The sequence below is a fragment of the Medicago sativa genome, chromosome 7 (genome assembly GCF_051527215.1).
Source record: "Medicago sativa cultivar Bolivia chromosome 7, Bolivia_mono, whole genome shotgun sequence".
Taxonomy (NCBI): domain Eukaryota; kingdom Viridiplantae; phylum Streptophyta; class Magnoliopsida; order Fabales; family Fabaceae; genus Medicago; species Medicago sativa.
The window spans coordinates 51,738,348-51,745,200 of record NC_140755.1 but is presented as its reverse complement, the minus strand read 5'-3'; the positions used below and the strand labels follow the sequence as shown (position 1 = coordinate 51,745,200).

Genomic DNA, 6,853 nt, shown 5'->3' with positions numbered 1-6,853 from the left:
TGTACACAAAATATTTGGATGTTCCATAGAATTTTCCTTTTCGTATCGTTCTTAAATGAATTTTCCATGATTTTCTCAAATCCATAATTTTCTCAAAGTTTGTTATCTCCGAAAAAAAATGTGTTTTTTTTAGTTAAGACTGTATGAAATGCAGGCCCGACCATGGGGGGGGTGCATACAGCTCAACATAGCTGGGCCTCCCCCAGCCATGGGCCTCAATATTTTTTTTAATACCCACTACTATGCACTCCAATAAAAAAAATATTCTAAAGCGCGTTCTCCATTCTTCTTTCATGTTTCACATGTTTCACTTCCTCCATTCCATCACGGCAACGACTGAACGACATCACCGATTTCTGCATCATCACTGATTCACCATCAATCCATCATCAAGGCTTTCCTTCTTCTTCTTCCTTCACACCAAATCACTGATTCACTGAATCTCCTTTTCCAAACCAAGTAAACAACACTGTTTGGTAAGTGCTAAGTAAATAACCTCTCTTTCATTGATTTATTTTACTTCCTTTCATGAAATTGGATGATTTTTGTTGGATGTTGAAATTGTTAAAATAGAGATTGATAGAGATTTGGTTGATTATTAATAGAAGTAGACAGTAGTAATATTTCATTTCTTCATATTTACTGTTTTGGGAGTTTTTGTTAAAATTATTCAAATTTCAATGTATAATTGAATTTATATATCATATATGTTGCTAATTACTAATTATGTTTTAATTTAATTTTATGGTTCAACCTCAACATTCTACGTCTAATGATGTGGTTCAACTTTGACATTGCGGAATTGCTCAAAAACAGAAGAATTTCAGGTTTTTTATTTTTTTAATCTTCCTTTATGCCTCCTAAATTGGCTCCTCCTAGATTGCCGCCTAGGACTTGAAATTTTGAGTCTGGCGCTGAGAAGCGTAGGAAAAAGAAAAAAATTGTTGAGTTAATTGAATCCCAAACAGGAGCTCTTGATAAATTTATTGTAAAAGAAGCACAATTTCCTATTGATGATAGTCATGTTGATACTATTCATGTTGATGCTATTCCTGTTGATGCTATTCCCGATGATAATGTTGATGCTATGCCTATTCCTATTGATGACATTCCTGTTGATGCTATTCCTATCGATGATAATGTTGTTGTGGATGTTGATGTTGAAAATCATAATGATAATGAAGATGATAATCAAAATGTTGATAATGTTAATGACATTCACATTAGTGTAGATATATTTGATCCAAGAAATTGGGATTCTCTCGAGTCTAAAATGATTGAGTTGTTAGCTACAAAAGGCCCTATAAGAGATTTAAGTATTGTGAAGGGTCCTAGAGATAAATTTTCTAGACGTTTTACGGCTAATTTGTATACTATAACTTTATCAAATGGAGAGAAGTGTGATAGAGATTGGCTTGTTTATTAAAAAGAGCTTGATAGATTATTTTGTTTTTGTTGTAAAGTTTTTAAAAGAGGGATTGGTAGAGGTCAATTAACAAATGAGGGTTTTAGTGATGGGTCACATGTTGGTGTTAGACTTAAAGAGCATGAGGCAAGCTCGGAACACATTAGGAGCATGACTAATTGGTATGAATTGCGTCAAAGGATGAATAGTTTTCAAACTATTGATAAAACAACTCAAAGATTGATTGAGAAAGAAAAGGATCTTTGGAAAAGTGTTTTAAAAAGAATCATTGCAATAGTGAAATTTCTTGCTAAACATAATTTGGCCTTCCGTGGTTCTGTAGACAAATTGGATGAAGATGGCAATGGGAACTTTTTGGGCTTAATTGAAATGTTAAATGAATTTGATCCATGTGTCCAAGAACATGTTAGACGTGTTAATGTTGATAATCTTCATGTTCACTATCTTGGGCCTAGAATCCAAAATGGGTTAATACTTTTGCTTGCTTCTAAAATTAAAAATCAAATCATTGAAAAAATCAAGCAAGCAAAGTATTTCTCAGTGATACTTGATTGTACTCCTGATATTAGTCACCAAGAACAAATGTCTTTGATAATACGATATGTAGATGTTTCTTTAAATTCTGTTAGCATTGAGGAGTCTTTTTTAGGATTTTTGAATGTGAATGATACAACTAAACAAGGGCTTTTTGATGTTTTACAAGATGAATTGAAAAATCTTGATCTTGACATCTTTGATGTGCGAGGACAAGGTTATGATAATGGGTCAAATATGAAAGGAAAACATCGAGGTGTACAAAAGAGGTTTTTAGATATAAATCCAAGAGCCTTTTATACTCCTTGTAGTTGCGATAGTCTTAACTTGACATTGTGTGATATGGCTAACTCATGTGGTAAAGCTAAAGATTTTTTTTGGAGTTGTTCAACGCATTTATACTATCTTTGCCAACTCTACTAAGAGATGGACAATTTTGAAAGATAATTTAAAAGGGTTGACTCCAAAATCATTGTCATCCACTCGTTGGGAGAGTTATGTAGAAAGTGTCAAAGCTATAAGAACGGGAATGTCAGATTTTATTGAAGCTTTACTTGAAGTGTCAGATAAGGATGATGATTCTAAAATAACAAGTGAAGCTAAATCTTTAGCAACACATGAACTTTGTGATTTTGAGTTTATAGTATCTATAATTATATGGTTTGACATATTATCTGCAATTAATTTGGTTAGCAAGCTCTTACAGTCAGATGATATGCTTATTGATGTTGCTATGTCAAAAATAAAAGATTTAATTTCTTTTTTTAAGGAATATAGAAAAACTGGTTTTAAGAAGGCCATGGATGATGCTACAGAAGTTACCATTGAATTGAATATTGACCCGGTATTTCCTCAAAGGCGCATAATTCGAAGAAAAAGGCAGTTTGATGAGGATTGGAATACCCCGTCAGTTGAAGAAGAATCTTTTAGAGTTAATTACTTTCTTTGCCTTGTTGATCAAGCTATTGTATCTCTTAATAAGAGATTTGAACAATTCCAACAATATGAAGCTGTTTTTGGTTTTTTGTTTACTTCTGACAAGTTAAAATCATTGGATAATGCGACTTTGGAGTCTTGTTGTGGTAAATTTGAACAAGCATTGAAACATAATGAGGAATCTGATATTGATGGGAGAGAATTACATGTGGAGTTAAGGTCACTAAAAGATATCTTGCTTGAAGAAAAAATGGGACCTATTGAGATTTTAAGATTTTTGAAAGGCATGAGTTATTTTTCTAATACAATTGTTGCATATAGAATTTTATTGACAATTCCCGTGACAGTTGCCTCCGCAGAAAGAAGTTTTTCTAAGTTGAAGTTGTTGAAGTCTTACATGCGGTCTACTATGCTACAAGAAAGAGGGATTAGTTCCTCTTGCTTTTGGTGTTAGGTGGGGGTTCCTCATGTATACGGTAGTCATTTTCACCTATGGGTGTACCGCATATATACGGCACCTTGTATTTATCTTTTAAAAAATATAAATAGAACATTGCTCTTTTAAAAAAAATACGTTTTGATTTTATCACTGGCCTCTTTTCATTCCCTGAGTCGAGCCTTCGAATTCTCAGGGACGGCCCTGATGAAAAGCACCTATGATTTGTCCTAAAGAAAATCCTGAACAAATTCCTAAGCTGGTATTTGAAACTCCAAATTGAGGATAAATGGGTATTGAGGACACACAGTTGGCGTCAAGACTCACTACTTATGAACACTATTAATCTAAGTGTTTTACCCTATCTTCGACATTGTCATTATTCCTGCAAAACTCAAAACTCGGAGTGTAACGCCCTATTTTATTATTTATTTATTTGATTGAGTTTAGAGTCTTTTTATAATTTAATTGATTTATTTGATGAGTGATATTTTTGTTGTGTGTTAATATATATTAGTAGCCCCTATTTTATTATTTAGTGGAGGAATATAATTAATAATAGAATAAGTAAACTTGGGGGGCTGATATAGAAATTAAAGAAGTTTAGTGGGCTTTAGTAGAATTAAGAGAAGTGGTTACTGATATAAAAGAGGAGAAATTAGGTTAGAATAGTTTTTACGTGAAAACAAGGATTTGGGAGAAAACAAAGAGAAGAGAAGAGTCAGAGAAGGAAAAGTCTGTAGAACCTTGTTGTCAATCAATCTAAGGTAAGGGTGGGACTAGCTTTTCTAATAATGGGTTTATAATTCTGAAATAAGGTTTAACATGTTTGTTGTTGTTTTATTTTGATGATTAGAAAAGTTAGGGTTTTGAAAAGAAGTTAGGGTTTTGAATTACAAATTAATTGATGAAATTCGTGCTCCAGTTGTAGTGATATGTTTGGGTATGTTAATTTGATGATAAATGAATCGTTGATGATGAAATTGCATGCTCTTGGTATAAATATTTGGATACTTCATGAATTATGCGCAAATGATGATTTATATTGTGTTGTTGATTTATGGTTGGATTCATGATTATGAGTTGTGGTTGTTGATGATTGTTGTTGTTAATGTTATATCATGAATTAGGTATGATTTATGTTGAGTTGTTGTTGTTGATTGTGATTTTGAATGAATGTGAAGTTTGAGTAATATAAGATGTTTTTTTTTTCTGACTTTTTCATCTCTGCCCCGAATTTCAAATAAAAACTAGTATTGATCGGTGCAGAATTGGTCTTAGGTGTAAACACAAAAGTTGTAGGTATGGAAGTTAGCTTTCTAATGTCGCTGGTTTGACTTCAAAAAGATTTATAGAACTTGAGTTATGGTCAAATTACTGCACGTAGGTCACAGTGAATTTTTATGAATTTCAGCACAACTTTTTCCGAATTGGAAATGAAAACTGGTATTGATCGGTGCAGAATTGGTCTTAGGTGTACACACAAAAGTTGTAGGTATGGATGTTAGATTTCTAATTCCGTTGGTGTGGCTTCAAAAGGATATACAGAATCTGAGTTATGGTCAAATTGCTGCTCGTAGGTCACAGTGAATTTTTATGAATTTTAGCACAACTTTTTCTGAATTGGAAATGAAAACGGGTATTGATCGGTGCATAATTGTTCTTAGGTGTAAACACAAAAGTTGTAGGTATGAATATTAGCTGTATAATGCCGTTGGTTTGACTTCAAAAGGATTTATAGAACTTGAGTTATGGTCAAATTACGGCACGTAGGTCACAGTGAATTTTTATGAAATTTCAGCACAACTTTTTATATGAACCGTGAAACTTTCTCAAAATTAATATTGGGTTTAATGAAGTCTTTAAAGTGAATAATTGAGTATGTATTTATGGATTTGAAAATGTGAATGTTTGAGAAATGTTTTGGGTGAAATTGAATCGGAGAAAACGGGTTTTTGAGCTAAAATGTCGTTTTTAGTGATCACGTGAAATAAGCTATGTTTTGGTGATTGAACATGAGGTGTTTGGGTTTAAGATGATGAGTTATTTTTCTGTTTTGATTCATATTTTTGCTGGAACATATTTTACATTGAATTAGGTAATTATGAGACGAACTTAGGATTTTCTCAAGTGAACTTTAGTGGAACATTGAACTAATGCTTGATAGTTTATAAGAGGCCTATGTTTATGCTTATGTGATTGATTAAGATTGAATTGTGATGAATCTAACTTGGTTTGACATGAATATCTTTGATTGATGAATTATTATATGAGTGTATATGTTGATGAATATGTTGTTTCATGATGTTGTTCATAATTGATGAATTGGTGTTGTTAATACGATGTTATTGTTATACCCTAATTTTGGACCTAAAAATACTAGCTCAATTCTCCTTTTCTTGCATTTTAAGTCATTTGATATGTCTCTGATCAGTTGCATTTTTCTCTGCATTTTATTTCAATATTATTTGCAAAATTCATGAAAAAGGGCATTTTAGTCATTTCCTATGTTAAAATTTCTTTCAATCTTCGAAAAATTGTTTGAGTCTTTTCCACTGGTTTGAATAAGTCCTTATTTCAATTCTATGTCAAAACCCATTTTAAGAATTGCATTTAAAGTCATTTTGAGTCAGTTTAGCCCCTAGGGGCATTTTAGTCTTTTCACATATTAACCCTGTTTAATTTCCAAAAATTGTCTCTGAGTCTTTTAATTTGTTTGTATAATGCTCTTGCTTAAATTCCATGTCAAAAAAAACCTCTTTAAAATTACATCTGAATCATTTCAAGTCGTTTTAGTCCCTAGGGGCATTTTGGTCTTTTCACACGAAATTTCGGCAGAGAGAGGTTACTTTAAAGCACCTCATTTAGGTAATTGGTTCATTTTAGTCCGTTTTGTCAATTTTAATCGTTTCACTTTACGTTATTTTCCGTTTTACCAATTTTAATTCAATTTTATTTTAATTTCATTTTAGTCCTAAAAATTCTAAAATTGCATTTTAGCCCCTTTGTGTCATCTTATTTTAGGTCTTTTAATTTTTAGGTCAAACTTTTGTTTTAGTCCTTTTTTTAATTGCAGAACAGTCCTCCAACTTTCAAAAATTGCAAGAAGGTCCCAAGTCCAAATCCAGTCCTTTTTGTTCGAATTTCAGTCCAAGTCAAGGTGGCGTTTTTGCATTGGCACAGGGTCACACATGGCAGGCTATAAATAGTGCATTTACTGCACAAGTCAGAGACCATGAATTGAACGCCAACTCACCACAAACAGATTCCCATTTTCATTTTCCAGAAAAATGAATCAAAACCCCCAAATTCACATGAATTCTGCGAAGAACACATGAATCCAGAAACCCTAACCGTTTCAATTTCGCTTGATTCTCAGCAATTCATCACAGAACCTCTCAATTCTCATCATCATCAACAATAAAACAACACCACAAAGTACTCAACGATTCAAAAATCACCAGAAAAGCTCAAGAAGATTCACGAAGGTGAGAAGAGGAAGAAAAAGTGAAATTACCAAT

At 32.5% G+C, this 6,853-nt stretch overlaps 1 pseudogene; it reads left to right on the top strand.

Annotated features, from left to right (window-relative positions):
* The first annotated feature begins 345 nt into the window (after positions 1 to 345).
* Positions 346 to 3,350, top strand: LOC146906594 (uncharacterized; annotated as a pseudogene).
* Positions 3,351 to 6,853: the final 3,503 nt, after the last annotated feature.